We start from the raw sequence: 17,084 nt of genomic DNA, 5'->3' as shown, positions 1-17,084 counted from the left end.
TTCCCACCCGCTCCAGGTGATTCTGGTGCACACCGGGTGTGAGAACCTCTGCCCTTTGCAGCAATCTGCAGGGGCATCTCTGACGCGGGCATCTTCCCATGAGCTTTTGATGTTCCGGCTTGTCATGGACCCTGGTGTGGACATGAGTGTGTACACATACTCACTTGCTCCTGGTCTCCTAAGGAAGATTTCTTAAGCAGTCCCTGGGGCTGCCAGTGTCATGGGTGAGTGACCTGTGCAGTCCCAGGGCCCCACCCTCAGAAGAGGCCAAGTTTGGTTTAATGCTCTGCTGTTCTCTTGGAATTTTCAGTAATTTTATCTTTGAATTTGTGTTTTGTAAGTGAAATGCGATGGGACAACTGGAGCACATGTGTGAGCAGAGCAGACACACCAATGAGCAGCAGGCATGGGCTCAGGCGAATGGGGACAGAGGGCAGTGAGCAGCCTACATGCTGTGCAGTTGGCCTGGCTGCCCGTGCACGTGTGCCAGCCTGGGGCGGTCCAGAGCACCAGAGATTCCCAGGCGAGTGAGAGAACGCACACCAGGCATTTTGATTACATGCACCCAGGGCAGAAACTGCTGGCACCCAGGCAGGAGCCTCTGTCAGTAAATTACTACTAAATAATAGTGTACAGATGAATGCTGCCGTAAAAGACAGCAAGCAGTTACTCAGAATTCTTCCGAGTTTAGAATCTCTGGCTTTAAAAACTGCTGCCCCATTGCAAAGCAAATATCCACAGGTTCAGAAATAAAAACTTAAATTAAAAAATCATTACACTTGATAGAAAAGAATACTATTTCTATACGAAGTGTTGGATTAGCCAACTATTAACAGGAAAGCAGTTTGAAGACTAACGTTTCTCTGTTATTGAAGCTATGGTGACATAATGCATATACAGGCATTTGAATTACACACAAACCACCATGAAGCCACTTTCAGTTTCCCGTATGACCTCCACAGGTTTCATAAAATGTCAGAAGAAACATTGAAATTCCATTGTGTAAATTTACTCTTAAAATTAAGTTCAGACTTACACAAAACTGATTTGGACGGAGTGAAACCTTTTGAGAAAATTGTTTCTTAAGAATCTTCTGCTTCAAGTGTGCTAGTTTATACTTCAAAATAACATCAAAAATTTATCCCAATATTGTCACAGCCTTGAAAATTCTCTTAATGGCTATAGGAACTGTTGTGTCAGGGTAAATAAAGATACTTCTCTAAGTTAAAAATTATCAAAAATAATTTGCTATCTTTCATTCGCCAGCAATGATCACTTTCAATGACATTGCTTGAAAATAAAGTTGTTAAAAGTATAAATTTGATGGATCTGGTAAATTAATAGGCAGAAGAGAGTCAGAAAAAGTGTATAATCAATCAACATATCATATCAGTATTTATCACTAATAAAGTATCAACTTTGTTAGTATTATTAATTTATAAAATATGACCTTTATTTGCAATTTGTAAGCTTACATTGTTAGTCATGAATTCCTGCCATCCCTATCATGTCTCATAGTAATAACATGTTCTCAAAAATAAAAGTGTTGCATTTTAGCATCTTAAGCAGCATTTCCCCCTGGCTTTTGAACGAGAGGCCCTGAGTCTTCGTTTGGCACAGCTCCTCCCAGTTATGTAGCGGTCTTGCTTGTGACTTCTGAAGTCGCCACCCTCAGGACTAGAAATAAACAGGAACAACAATTAGCAAAGGCAGGAGACCCAGTTTCCTAACTCAATTCGGGGGCATTCTGTAAGACATTATGTTCTGTTTTTAATGCGCTGATGGCCAAAATAGTGCTGAGACAGTTACCGAATCAAGAACACTTAAGGGACTGATAAATAGCAGTAATACAAGAACTCTCAACCCTGAATGGATAGGAAATGATAAAGGAAATTTGGGGGACAATGGGGAGAGTCACATATGGACTGGATATTAGGTGATGTCACTGAATCAGCATGTAATTTATTGTAACAATGGCGGTTATATAGGAGAATGTCCTGCGTTTAGAAAATGCACATTTTTATCAGGGAGCTGTTACAGTGGTTCTCACCAAATTAAACAAAAGAGAGGGCAGGGTGGGGCTGAAGAGCAAGCAAATGTGGCTCAACGTTAACACTCGGGGAGCCTAACTGGAAGGGGAGCAAGTGTGAATTGTACCACTTTATTCTTGAAGGGTTGACGGTTTTCAAGTAAACAGAATTGGAGAAAATAAACAAATGGTAGTGCACAAGGGGTCTTTCTGGAAGTTTGGTAATGTCTTACATTTAGACATAAGTGGTTATTGCAAGAATGTCTTCAATTTTTAATAATTCTCCCAGCTATTCATTTATGTACCCTTTTATATATAGTCAATTAAAATGTCTTAAAATGATGCTTTATAATCAAGTAAGAAATACCCAAATGCGATCCATTGTTGTACTGCTGAGTGAACTTATTCCAATGCTCAGTGTTTTTCGGTGAGTGAGAGTTTTGCCCATTAATCGGGCGATCACTTTTTTTTGTTGGTTTCACACATCAGCTTCCACATTTGCATTCAAAATTTAAAGCAGAAGTTCCTTATGGAAGAGGAGCAGTAATAATATGAGGGAAGTTAATTGGCAACTACTTTCACAGGGTGGTAGGACTAGGTATTGTGCAGCTTGAAGATAACACAATTTTGAGGGCCCTCCTTAAGGAAAATAATACAAAACTTGGCCTGAAAGTAAATATTGATTTGGAAAGAGCCTAGGAGTGTCAGGCTCAGAGACTCGCGTATCTCTGTCTTCATGAGAAATCTGCCTCTGGTGTATTGTTCATTATTTGAAGTTGGAGCAAAGGAAAACCTTAAATTATTCTTGTTTTGATTGTTCCCATAGCAATCCTTACCATGTTTACTGTGCTCGTGTTCCTCCTCCTGGGCAGCAGTGACAGCTCTGCAATGACAGTTTTCATTTCTTGCTTGATTAAGGGACCCACCCAGCCTTCTCTGTTGCTTCCAAATAGCTGGAAGAGACACACAAGATCGAACAGCACTCTGAAAAAGACAGGATTAGAGTAGAAGCTCTGACTTCCTCCTATCTAAAATTCCATAAAACAATACATACACCCCCATCATTGCCAAGTTCAGAGCCTAGCACGCATGCCAAGTACCATGCAATAGCTCACAAGTGACCAAATCGAGCTTTGGTTAGTCTTCCCGATGGCCTTCTGAGATGGGGATCATTATGCACATTCTGTAGGTGGAAACCCTTCTGAGAGTTCAGCTAGAGGGTGGTGCCTGAGCCAGAACGTAGGGTTTTGTGTTCCTGACACCTACTGCACTAACCAGTAGAACAACTTATTTCATAAGCTGGGACATTCCAAGGATTGATATCTTAAGGTCAGCGGTCTGATGTCTGATGTTCATGCCTCTAATAAAATAGATGAAATGCAGAATAGTTGAATTTGAAAGTGTAGAATATCTAGATCAGGAAGGTACAAAGAATAAGCTAACACAGCCAGCTGCATGGCTTAAGCTTTTGCTTCTAACTAGATCATTCTTCTTCCTCAGCTCCTGTAAACTCTTCAGAATGCCAAAAGGGAAACAAAGAAAAGGCTATATTTCATGAATAGAAAAAAGCATCTGGCTGATGTACATTTAGGGTTTTTTTCACCTTAATATTCATACTTAAGTCACTAAATTAATGCAATTTCCTAGTTCCTTTTCCTAATTAAATTATTGTCCTCTTAGACCAGTCAACTAAGCTTACCAAGAGAGTTTAGGGACATAAACATTTTGGTTATTTGAAACAACCCATTTTGCTCCATTTAGAGTGGTTTTATCAAGCATACTCTGCAAAGGCAATGGGCTTCTCTCTCTCCTCTCTTTCCTTTTAAGGAACTGACAAACATAAATAAATAAACCTCAAGATTTCACTTATAAATGAACATATCCAGATTCAGATGCTTTTCTGTTAAGAAATCAAATGGAAAACTTATGCACTCTTCCTGCTTTGTATAAACTACAAATCAGTGTCAATCAGCCCATCTTGATTTGGTATCAGTCCCCGGAAATGTGACTGGCAAGGTTTAAATAGGTTTCAGGACCAGCTTAAAAGGGACAATCACTGGTGGATAAAAAACAGTTTGTTTTTTGAAGGCAGCCTCTGAGAGCATTTGGTAAAACGTGGGCATCCCCGGCATGCCCACACATTCTATTAGGCACCCTCTGTTCTAATGAGGGCCTGTCTTTCCAGCCTGAAGGGCCTCTCCTTCGTTCAGTGACCCTGTCCACAGACCAGTGTTCTGCAGTACACAAAACAGATATGTCTCCCTTATAGGTCTGGCAAATGAGCCTTGTCTTTCATTATAAAGACAAGTCTACCGGTGCTGGGACCAAGCTGAGTTCCCATTTCCACTTGTGTTTGAATTCCTGGGCTGTGGCTGAGATTAGCTGGAAGGAAGCGTGGAATCACTGTCGGCAGCTAGTTCAGACCTGATTCTTTAAAGTTAAAACCTCTTCTTAATAACTCAAGACATAGAGCACCTAGTAAGTCCTTCCACTTCTGGTAATTTCTATTTTTTTTTAACCAAGGAATAAAGGGTGGAGTAGCTGAAAACATTTTTAGCTATTGTCTGAATTAGAAATGGCAGATACGGTCACCACTTCAGATGTAGTATTTCTCTCCCACTCTCTCCCTTTGGGAGGACTACAGTTCCATGTTTCTTGGGAGTAGAGAACAAAATCCTTTTGGATTGTCAATTTGAGTCATTTTTTTGACAGGCAGGACAAAGCTTCTTGATCAACCTTCCATGGTCTCTTGGAGGACATCTTGAATAAACTAATTCTGGGCAATTGAACAAGACACTTCTCCATCCATTGTGTAGCTAAGATGCCTTGCAAGTCCCTCTAGAACTCTTTGGGGTGGGGTGGGATGAGTATGTTCTCCCAAGAGGGAAATATTTTGTGGGTCAATTTTATAGTTTTGTCTCAGGTTTACAAAGCCCTATTGGAGATGTCAAGGTAAAAGGGCCCAACTATTCAGCAGTCATTTATTGCAGCTGATAATAAAAGAACTCTATCAACACTGTATTATCTTTCTTTACAATAATTAGGGCAATGAAATGGTAGTTAATAACATAAACAGATAAATTTAGCACTACATTTACTAAGATCCATGGACTTTACATGAACCTATAGTTCCTCCCCAACCAAATCCAGTCATTATTCAACAAACATTCATTCAATGTGCCAGTATGAAAAAAAAATGACTTAAAGATTGACTGAAACCTTGCACCAGTGACCAACCAACCTCATCAGAGGTAACAATGAACAGTGATAGATGCTAAACACTGAGTACAAGAAGCAGATGTTAGAAGCAGAGAGGACTGAAGCTTATAAATAAACAGTGACCAATTAACCCTAAGTGATTGAGAGTAGGCCACCTGGCTATTTTCGAGGTTATAGAATGAAAGAAGAGGGAAAGTGAAATGATGAATTCTAAAAACCAAACAACTAAGCACAGGGTTTCATTTAGGACCCCATCTTACCGTTGACAAACTATGCTGGGAAATGATGCAGAGACCCCAGAAGCTGGAGCACAAGTGAAAGGTGGCTCCCTGAAACTGTGCTCGCATCAGCCGAGACTTGGTTCTAAACATGTAAATCAGTGTATGGCCACTGGTGACAGCAGAAGGAACCGTGTCTTTGGAGCCTCAGATGAGGGCTGGTGGAAGGAACATTGAAGATTGTGTAGTAGAATGATCCCCCTCTCTCCTCGATGTTTATGGAAATAGAACTGGGTTTCAAGGAGTGGTCTCAGGTCACATGTCAGGTGAGCAGCTGACTCAGTGAGGAACCTTGTCCTCTTTCATTCTTTTAGAATCCAGTAACCCGGGGATGCAAAAACCCTCCACAAGTGAAAATGGTAAACGTCTATATGCAAAGCCTCACACACAAAACCTTTAAATATTTGTGAAAGTGTGCTGACCCTGGCTTTTACCCAGGGCCACCTTTGATAATCCTTTCTGATAGATTGTATACAGATACAGGATTACAGGAGAGAAATGAGATAAGAGAAATTGGGAAATGCTTGGGGTTGGCATAGGCCTTTGGAACATTTCTGAAATCTCAGACTTAGATTCTGGTAATTGAAATATAATGAGAAATGGTATGAATTTTCAAACAAGAGACTTATAAAAAATGTTTGCAGCTGTAACATTGAAAAGAAAATTGGTTCTGTGGAACCTATTAAAAATGTGGTCACCTAGATATGGTTAGAATGTGGGTTGATAAGGTCAATCGGATACTGGTTAGGTGATCTTGCATGAAGCGCTGTGTGTGATATTTGCTCTAGATAGAGAGATGCATTGTTATGAATATAATACTTTCTTTATGGTAGTATCGTGCTCACTCATATTATTTTATTTAAAAAAATGCAATGACTGCCATTCTACCTCTAAAATGGTGAGATTACTTTTACATTCAGATCTTTAAAAAAAAAGAAAAACATGATAATACATTTCTTATTCATGATGATACACTGATTTGGGTTTCTTGGTTTTTAATTCGTAGTTGGGCAGATTCATTCAGAAAATGTACAATGATTGAGTTAGGAATTGATGGAGTCATTGAATGGATGAAGGTTAGTACAGCCAAGTAATACTTAGAAAGTTGTTTAACATTACCCGACTTGCTGCTAGTTTTATTAACTGTTGACCAAATGCACACATGAGTAATTAAGCAAGGCCTAATGAAAATAAAGGAATTCAAGAATTTGTCCCCAAATGCTTTTTTCTTTTGTTCTACCTACAGCTACTGAGAGGTAGAAAATAGAAGCCAATAAAAAATTGACAATGGCAACCAATCAGAGGATTTCTGATGGAAAAGGTCCCTTTGAACCCTAAATAAAGGTAAGTTTGACCGTGCATCAACAAACTTACCACCCAGGGAATTTTATACACTTATAATGCTGTGCTTTGTCATATGGCTCCGTGACAATTATGTTTCCACAAGTCAAGAGTTTTATAACTATTACAAATTTCTGCAGCCAGTTGGTCAGTGTGTTTCTCTTTTAAAAACCTTTTTACTAACTACTCAGTTTTAGTTGTTCTTCTAGCAAGAAAGAAATGAAGCAGAAAATAATGGTGCGTTAAATACAATGGTGAGATACAATTCGATTTAGTAAGCACACATTAAGTCCCTAGTAAGAATAAGGCCCCGGGTTAATTCTTGAATGCACCGGGAGGTTTGAGCCTAGTCATTTTCGTAGACTGAATTTATGCACTTCTTGGGGTTTTGACCCTGGGAATATCCAAATTCTTGCAGCTTCCTCTCTTTAAGTCCATCAAGAAAAAACCCAGAGAAAGGACATTAGTCTATTCCAAGGCTCCTGGGGGTCCTGCTGGAATTTACTGTGACATCAGCAGCCTGCTTCCCCAGCAGAGGGGAGTGATGAGGGTTTCTACTAACTCACACTGAACCTCTCTCTTCACGGGGAATAAAGTATGAAACAAAGATACACCGAAAATGTTATCGAGGAAAAAATGTTAAGCTACTGCCCCTCACCATGTAAATGTTGTCCATGTGTACACTGTCTACACAAGATTGCTGTTCCACATGCTCTCAGAGAGAGAATAACGCCGTGGCTGTGGAAGCGTTGGTAACCCAAAGCTGAAACAGCAAGGCTCTAATTGAGGTGGGAATGATATGAATAAAAAGAAGGGTAAAGAGAAGCACTCAAGATTTACTGCATGAGAGAAAAAGCAGAGTCTACCTTAAAATTTGGAGGCTGAGATTATTTCAAGAGCCCTCCGAGTCATTTCCCTTCTTTCTGTTTTACCTTCTCCAACTTATTCTAGGCTGTCAAGTTAAGCCTCTTTAAAACTATTTTATTTATGAACTTTTGTTTTTCAAATACAGTTGGCATTCAATATTATAGTCATTTCAGGTATACAGGACAGTGGTTAGACATTTATAGAACTCACAAAGTGACTCTCCTGATAAGTATAGTACCCACCTGACACCGTACATATAAAAGTTTTTAAAATCGTACATTACTTATGATCTTGAAAACCTTCAATGCATAAGATGCAAACACTTTCTTTATAACACCCCCATGCATGTTCTCATAACATCAGTTTTCCCCTTCTCACCTCCACACTTTGGCAAAGCTCACCTCTTTCCCATTGCTCTGTGTCCACGTGGCAGCTATCCGCTTTAGATGAATGGATAACCAGAGAACTGGATCCAGAACCAGGTTTAGTCGTCTGCTATCTGGTTCTTCAGGACCATCCCTCTCGTCACCCTTCTTTTCACCCTCTTTACCGTGGCAGTTTTCAGAATAAATCCTTGAAAATTTGAAATTATACCCTGCCACCAATTCTACTGTTAATTTGCCAATGAAAGATTCTACTCCAAAATTAGATGTGCAAAGGCCAGTCTGGCCTTCTGATGTTTAGATGCTTGTGCAGCTTTCTCATAGTATGGACTGGCAACCAATATGGAGATGTACTGTGTTTGTTAGGGACCTTCTTTAGATGGCAAGCCTGGGTATGTAAGATAATTTACAGGTGCATTACCTTTCTGGAGCAATCCAGTTCTGCTCCTTAAAAAATACCACACACACACACACACCTGAGTCAACAGAGCCGATCCCTGGCAAATAGGGTGTTGCTCCAAAGGAGGTGATTCACTCTCTCTATTAACCACTTCCTCACTGCTTCTTCTAAAACAGGAATTAGATCTGCAACTAGCTTGAAACCGTCAAGAATGAGGAAAAGGAAATAGAGATGTTGGAGAAGTGAGTGTAACCTCCCTCAAGGCACATTGATTCTTTAGAATGTAGACTAGGAGAGGGAGTTATAGATATAGAATGAGAAGATATAGTTTTTAGTAAAAGTATAGAATAAAAACCCAGACAGAGAAAATAAAACTCTTTTTTAAAGGAGGATGATGAGGTACTGTCACATAGCAATTAAAATGACAAAAATACATTGGATGCTGGTGAGGATGTGGAGCAACTAGAACTCCCCTACGTTGCTGTTGAGAATGCAAAACTGGGCAGCCACTTTGGAAAACAGCTTTCAGTTTCTCATAAAGCTAAACACACTCTTACCCTCTGATTCGTCATCCATTCTTAGGTATTTACCCAGGTGAGATTAAAATGTATGCTCAGACAAAAACCTGTACCTCAATGCTTATAGCCGTTCAATTCATCATTAGCAAAAACTGGAAAACAACCCAAATGTTTTCAATGGGCGAGTAAACAGTCCATGGTACTGCTGTACAATGGAAAACCGGTCGGCAATAGAAAGGAATGAACTGCCGACAGGCGGTTACAACGTGGCTGCATTTCAAAGGTGTTGTGCTGGAAGATGAAGGCAGTTTCAAAGGTTACATACTACATGACTCTTTTTGTATAAGAGTCTCAAAAAGGCAAAATGGTAGTGACGGAAAACAAAACAGAGATTGCCAGTGGGTAGAGGTGGGGGAAAGGGTGACCACAAAGAAATAGCATGAGGGAATTTTAGGGTGTACTGGAACTTTTCCATATCCCAATTCTTGTAGTCTTTACGTGAATCTACACATGTCAAAATTCACAGACCTGTGCTTACAAAGAATTCAATCTCACCTTTCTTTAAAACTTAAGTATAATTTTTACAAAAGAAACTACTGCAAAAGGATTTCTTTCTGGCTGCACAAAGAACTCACAGAAACTACTGACTACCTACCAGATAAGCCACTAAGAATTTATCATGTTATTTTTTAAGTTGGAATAAAACTAGTTTATTTTTTATCTGCAAAATGGAGTCTTAACATGAGAAATTTATATTTTGATAGAAACCAAAGGGAAGCCACATTTTCTCCCCTTGCATATTCATTGCCTATAAAAGAGGCTTTACGAAAATGTGGGCCTATGAAAAATATTTCCTGAGGAAAGTTGAAAGTTTAAGTCAACATATTATATTTGGAAATGACATTTGTTAATGAAAAGCCATTGGCTTCTTTAATAGGCAACTTCTTCCTCCTACTTTTTATGGTTTTGAGGCCGGTTGCCAAGGAAGGACATCAAAGCAAAGTGAGGCAACTTATTTATTTGTTTTTTGCTCCTCTCTTTAGCATTAGCTGTCCATGCCTATTATTGTGAGAATTGATGGACTTAATCAGAAGTTAAGAGACATAGCTTTATTGCTTACATGGCAAGATAAGACTTTGTGTAGCTATGCATTTCAAATATCCATCAATCCCCATAATAAGGTAATTCCTTTCTCATTTTTATACAGTATCATCCTTTTTGCTATGTGTATGGATGTGGGTTTATAATTAGGCTACAAATTTACCAGATCTTTGTTTACATTCTTAATGCCAACAGTGGACCTCAGTATATATTTTTCCCTTTGTGATTTTTTAATTAACATAAAGGATTATTTGTTTAGTAAAATAATCTGTTGCAATCTGATACTTTTGTACAGGCTAGGAATTTTACAGTTCTCGTGGCTGTACCCCCATCTTTTGAAATCTATTATCTCTACTCCTGGGTAACCTCTAAGGACAGCTACCATTTTTATAAACACAACACTGCAGAGCTCAGCAAAGGTATCTGTGGCAGAATAGAAGGGCCTAGAACAGGAGGCAGCAAACTGCTACCTGTGGGCGGGCTGCCTGTTTTGTAAACAAAGTTTTATTGGAACACAGCCACGTGGATCTGCTGGTACATTATCATCGTATAGTTCATTGTTCAATGGCAGGCTGCGTCGTCGTGACAGAGACTCTATGCCACACAAAGCCAAAAATATTTAGTATCCAGCTCTTCCCAAGAGTGTGGGGCTCCAGACAGAACATTCATCTCAACCAGTGCTTCGTTTTTTGTTATGACAGATTTTATCTTAAACATTTTAAAAGCTCAGATTATATGTAAATAAAATCTCAGTTTATTCATTTTTAAAACTTCTTGCAAGTGTGTTAAATGGCATTTAAAATTAAGCATTGGACAAATCCATGGAGATGCTCCTTATCAAAACCCAAATGTGGAGGAGCTGGGGCTGGGGCCCCACAATGAAATCCACGTGTAGTACTCGCAAAACTGTTCAGTGTCAACGTTCCCTGCCACACGTGGCTTTGCTAAAGTGATAGATAAAGTGTGAGAGAAAAATGAGCATTTGAGCAATGAGAGAGAGTGCTAGGTAACACTTAACCTGGAAGATACATATGTATCATTCTACCCTATATCCTAACATATCTTAAAGCGAAACAAAACAAAACAAAAACAAAGACAACCTTCTACCTCTGAGCCATCGAGGCATAAATTAAAGATGATTAACAAAAGGAATTTTGGGCATTCAAAGTAGTCACTCAGAGGAGCTAAGTCTTCAGAACTTCCTTTGTTGGGTGGATTTGCGTGATAGCCAACAAGGAAAAAACACAGTACAAATAGAACCAGTTTACCTACCCTTCTCTGTTTGGAATTATGAATGGGTTGTGCTTACATTAATATCCCATTTTTATTGGCTGTAAAATGTCACCTGATCTCAGGAGATATAGCCTAAGTCTCCCAGGCTAGTTTACAAAGTCCATCAATTCTGGGCACTGCTGCCCACCAAGCTGCAATACCAGTGCCAGTTCCTTGCAGCCCAAACCTGAGCCTGCCCCAGTGGGACAAGACTTACCCTCCGTCATCTTGTTGTTACTACTTTATTATAGTTTGGGGGTCCCACTACTGCTCTTTATAGGAGGCTAGCGTCTACATCTCCTTCACACACTGGGTTAGGCTCCGGAACCACCCCTGGGGCACTGTACCAGCAGAATTGTTTTTCTCCTTCCCTATGATCCTGGGGCCTTAACACTGTATCTGGCTGAAGTGCACATGCCCACCCACGAGGTGAGGTCACTCCTAGGGCCTCTCTTGTCTTTCTGGTAACCTGGCCCCAGTTAGAGTTACTGTAAGTAACCAGAGATGTGTATTTGAATCTCTAATAATAACAGAATACAGTCTTTTTTGTTTTTTCCCCCAGGAAGACTCCTTTGTACCTCTGTAAGTTAGAAGCAAGCTGATTCTTTGAGGGAGGGATCCAACTAATCCTGCTCTCATCGATATCCAAGCCTTAATGTCCATGGATTCCTGGGGTAGGAGTTGGCCTTTGCCCACCACGTTTGAGCCCCATATTTTCTCCTGTCAATAATCAACGAAGTAAAAATGCTGTTGTTGAACTCAGTTGTGGAGGCTGAGAAATTCTGCAAGTTTTCTTTCAAACTTTTCCATTATTAAAGCTAAGGACTACTTCAAAATGTGGTCCCAGAACCACCTGTAACAGAATCGTCGGGACATTCTAAAAGTGCCAATCCCTAGCACATTTTCCAGCCAAGGGGGTGGAACGTAGGAGCCTGTTAGTCAGCGAGTGTGGCAGTAAACAGTAAGGTTACACTGTAAATGTATTTATGTATTATTAGCAATTTTCCATACATGGCCATGTTTACTAAAAACCCTGCATATAATTAATTTCTAAAATGCAGCTGATTTTGTTCAACCAGCCTTTCAAAATTATGGCTCCGAGGGGTCTCTCCTGACCTTAGATGGAGCATTTTGGAATATTTCATCAAGAGTATCTTGGACTGAAACGCAGTATCAGATACAGGGTGTGGCAAAAGTAGGTTTACAGTTGTAAGTACACAAAACACAGTTTATTCTTGTATTTGATTTATTAATTATTGTATCATTTTCCATACAAACAACTGTAAACCTACCTTTGCCCCACCCTGTATACATCAGCAAACGCCTTCATATTTTAAAAATATCCCCCTGAGATGGGGAGAAAAGGCATACAACTGTAAATGAATAACAATAAAAAAAAAAGAAAATAAAAAAAAATAAAAAAAAATAAAACCTCTTTCATATTAGTCAAAAAAAAAAAATATCCCCCTGAGAGTACATCCTTCAGATTTCATACAATTGGTCCACGCCACATAGACATTGTGTAAGAAGCTCAGTGATACACAGAAAGATTGTCTATAACAGTAAACAAAATGGGAAATAGTACTTTATTGAGAGTACATTATTTTCAAGTATTGGGATCTGGGATTGGGCTAAAAGCTGAAATGCAGACCACCACTAACCTCAGTCAATGCCATAGTCTTCCTGTTTCCTCCATTTTTCGGTTATTTTTTTTTGAGGGGGGGAGCTGGGGTAGGGGCCTGATGTTGTTTCTCAAACCCAGAGACGCTGAGAGCGACAAAGGAAGTTTGGGAATCATTTGCTTGTCAAAAGGAAGGCACAGATTTGAGAAGATCCCCTGATCATAGACCGATGGCCAGTGTCCTGGGAGATTAATCTTCAGTGTGATATCTACTCATGCATAGAAGTTGAAAAAACCTTCAGGTAGTTGGGGTACCTGGTGTTAACCATCCAGGAAGTTGGAAAATTAGCATAAAGCTTATCTTCTGGCCCTCAGTTTTCACTGCATTGTCGTTTTGGTAGACAGGGCATTGGTCACTGGTGTATTGAAAAGTGTAAATTTATATTCATAAATATAATAATAAATATTATACATGTTTAATGTATAATATTTGTTCCATGAATCGACCTACCAAAGAATAGCTTTAAGACAGTCTGTCTGCTATGTTCTGTTATAGTATTTCGTTCTTAATTGTGTTTGATGCTTTCTCTTCTCCTCACTCCACCACATCACCTTCTTTATCTTTTTCTTTTTCTGTGGTTTTCTCAACCTTTCTCTCCCTTTTTCCCCCTCATTTGTCACTCTTGTGTAGCTTTGTTCCTGAAACTAGGTCATGAGACTGTCAAGATGTCAGCTTCAAATTTAGTTCTCAATTCCCTGTCTTTAAACCACTTTATACTTTGGGGACAATTTGCTCTTCTTTGTGGTTAAATGGAGCAATTTGAATACCCTTTCTATTGCACGGGAGGTTTTCTTTATGTGTACATGCTTAGAGGGCTTCTTACAAGTCACTGCACATTGGTGCTCGCACACTGCAGGATGTGAGTTGTTTAAACCTTCAGGTCCTGATCAGTTGTGTGTGTGTGTGTGTGTGTGTGTGTGTGTGTGAGAGAGAGAGAGAGAGAGAGAGAGAGAGACACCTTACAAAGGAAACATGAAGTTAATTTTTGTCACCACATTTATAAACCAGTTCCACTAACCAAATACAGCCTACTTCTTACAAATGCAATTATGGTTATGCCTCATTGAGGGCAAAGATTTTAAAATATTGAAAATAAAATGAGCCACAGAAAACTCAGATGTCCTCCCTGAGGAACAAATAGTAAAATCTGGTGTTCATTAAAATACTTGAATGTTAATGGAAGAGAAAAATGTAAGCCCTGTGTCTCCATTTCTCTGGACCAAGACATTGTGGTTTCTCAGCTTTCCCAAGGCCTGGCCAACTTAGGATCTGGTGAGACTCTTTGGAGACAGGAAATGTGAGGTTGGATGTAGAGTACAAATGGGTGAAGTGGGGGCTTCCTTTGGGGCCTGCTGGCCCTGTGAATCTCCTCATAAGGAGTACTCTCAGGCACAAGGAACCCACTCTCCTTGCTGGTCCCCCTCTATTGCCAGAGATTTCACTCCCACCAAAGTAGAGAAAAAGATCCACAAAAAACTCAGACCAAATATGGAGACTTTAGATCTATAGGTTTCAGAGAATAGACAAGGAAGACACTTCGACAATCAAGAGGGTCATAAAAGGAAGCCCTTCCACCCCGCTTCTCCCACTCCCCCTCCCCCACACACTGACCTACCCGCTTGCCCTCACCTCTAGCTAGACATTTAACCAGAGCAGGACGGTCCAAAGATACCTGCTTGATTTTTTTCAGTTCAGTTGACCATATTAGTTAACATTCTACATTGAGAGTCATTTCAGTGACAGAGTCCCCTCCCTTTTTACATCTTAATTTTATTTTTAATTCAAATAACTCCTGGAAGATCAAAAGATCTTGTTCAGTTATTAATGCTTCAGAATAAATTAATTGAATCAGATTACCTCCCTTATAATTCCTGGATAAGACCCGCTGTGCTGAGGAAATCAAATCGCTGGAAGGCAGGAAGGGGATTTGTGGGGAAAGAACTGTGGGTAGAGGAAGGGTGTCGGAGGTGTACCTGGGTAACAGGATCTGAGGCTGAGGGGATCTTGCAGGTTCTGGGTATCTAGAGATGTGCGGAGTAGAATAAAAAGGGACATGGGTGGCTGTTCAGGTCAATACTGGATTATTTGAAGTGTTTGCCCCAGCTATGAAAGGGAGGGATGCTCCCAGCCTGATGGCCTCCAGGAAAACTGCTGGAAGAGTTGTATGAAAGAGCCAACAGACACACGCTTCTGGCCAGCTAATTAGGTGAAAGGCCGTGATGACTTCATTATGTGTTCCTTCAGATCTTGTCGCCTGTTCTCTACCTCTTTAAACAACATGCATGTATGCCAAATTTTGTCACATACTGTGTGTAAATAAATGGTAGCTATCATTATTAACAGTGTAGATTTTTAAAATAACAGATGATCTCTTATTAATACATATAACATTTAATTACATTATTTTTTTGAGTAGGTGACACGAAGAGAATGTATAAGCTCAAGAATGAATTGAGAGGTAAGATATACTAAACTCGCTCGCTCGTTTATTGCAGAAATAGCAATAGATAGAAGTGTCCTGGTTGTTACAAAAAGGAAGTCATCCTGTAGCAACACTTATATCCTCTCTCTCTCTCTCTCTTTTATAAAATGTATAGTAGACATGCTTCAGTGTGAGTAAATAGAAGCACACACTATTTCTAATGGCTGAAAAGCATTCTGCTATGTGAAGTCACACATTTAACAAATTCTTAATATATTCTTAGGCTATTTCTAGTTTAAAAAATTACTGTTGTAAACAATGCTGTAATACACTTCTAGGTTTCTATAATTTTGTTCTAAAACCTTGGTAATGGGCTAGGGTTTTCTAAACATTATGTCAAAGACAAAATCATGAAAAAATAGTCTAAATTATTTTAACCTTCCCCCAAAATCATACTACTAAAAAAATGGAAACAAGTTCAATTCTATCAAGAATTTTAAATGATAAATGACAAACCAGGAATTATTTGCCAACTAAGTAGTAAAAGTATGTATCCTCAATATATAAAGAACATTCATGAATGAAAAATATGATTACCCTAACAGAAATATTTGAAAAGGCCTTTCATGGGTAGTTAATAAAAAAACCAACTGGCTGTTAATGACATGTCTTCTTTTTGCCAAAGATCAAATGTTTTATTATTGTTGTTAAAATAGTTGTTAGGGTTAGTGAGAGAATAGGAAAATAAATGGTTTTAACATATTTTCTCCTTTTCTCTTTCTATGGGTTTTCCAAATGTTTGTGTCTATCCTTGTCTTTAAATATCACATATATTCCAACTACTTCCAATTATGTCCATTTTTTCTCTGGGCTTCAGATTCATATACACATTTGTCTACTTGAGTGATCTATTCCATTACCTGCAAAATATCTAAAAATTCACTTATCCAAACACTATTTTTAATTTTCTTCGTAAGCCTGGCACTTTCCCCATCTTTATTTATTCAGTGATACATGTGTCAGAGTAGAATTATTCTGGATCCTCCCCTTCGTCCTCTCCACACTCAGAATCACAAGTCCTATCAGCACCATCTCCAAGTATATTCTTAGTTCCATCACTTCTCTTCTCATCCACCAAGACGACCTTAGTCCAAGTCACCATTCACTCTGCTCTGACTTCCAGTGGGTACTCCCTAATTGTTCCCTTCACCTCTGCCCCTTCCCCACGATTTTCTTCTCAGTAGTCAGAATTATACTTCTCACATGTGAAAAGGTTGTGCTTCTTCTAAGCTTGAACTGTTCAATGCCTCTTCATTAGTCTTCTACTAAGTTCAAACATTTGGGTCCTAGATGAGCATGTATTAGGCACACAATAAGTGTGTATCGAATAACACACATCAGGGCCCTCTGATGGTGTGGAGCTTTGCCCTCTGCCCTTCTCCACTTCCTCTTTCCTCTTCTAACTTCCCTCGAGGTCCTCAAATGTGCCAAGTCCTTGTCTGAGTCAAGAGCTTTGAATCCACAGTTCCCTTTCCCTTGGAATGCCCTTGTTCCCTCTCAGGGGGCTGCCTC

The 17,084-nt window shown here is 39.5% G+C and overlaps 1 long non-coding RNA gene across 1 annotated transcript; it reads right to left on the bottom strand.

Moving 5' to 3' along the window:
- Nucleotides 1–886: 886 nt before the first annotated feature.
- On the bottom strand, nt 887–8,515 carry LOC123480159 (uncharacterized). Its single transcript, XR_006656049.2, has 3 exons — nt 8,136–8,515; nt 2,866–2,982; nt 887–1,677 (listed from the first exon to the last, which is right to left on the bottom strand). It is a non-coding gene; the product is annotated as an uncharacterized lncRNA (long non-coding RNA).
- Between the last annotated feature and the right edge of the window lie 8,569 nt (nt 8,516–17,084).

This window comes from Desmodus rotundus, chromosome 2 (genome assembly GCF_022682495.2).
Source record: "Desmodus rotundus isolate HL8 chromosome 2, HLdesRot8A.1, whole genome shotgun sequence".
NCBI lineage: Eukaryota > Metazoa > Chordata > Mammalia > Chiroptera > Phyllostomidae > Desmodus > Desmodus rotundus.
Note: the sequence above shows the minus strand (reverse complement) of the source record. Positions and strands in the feature narration are given on the sequence as shown.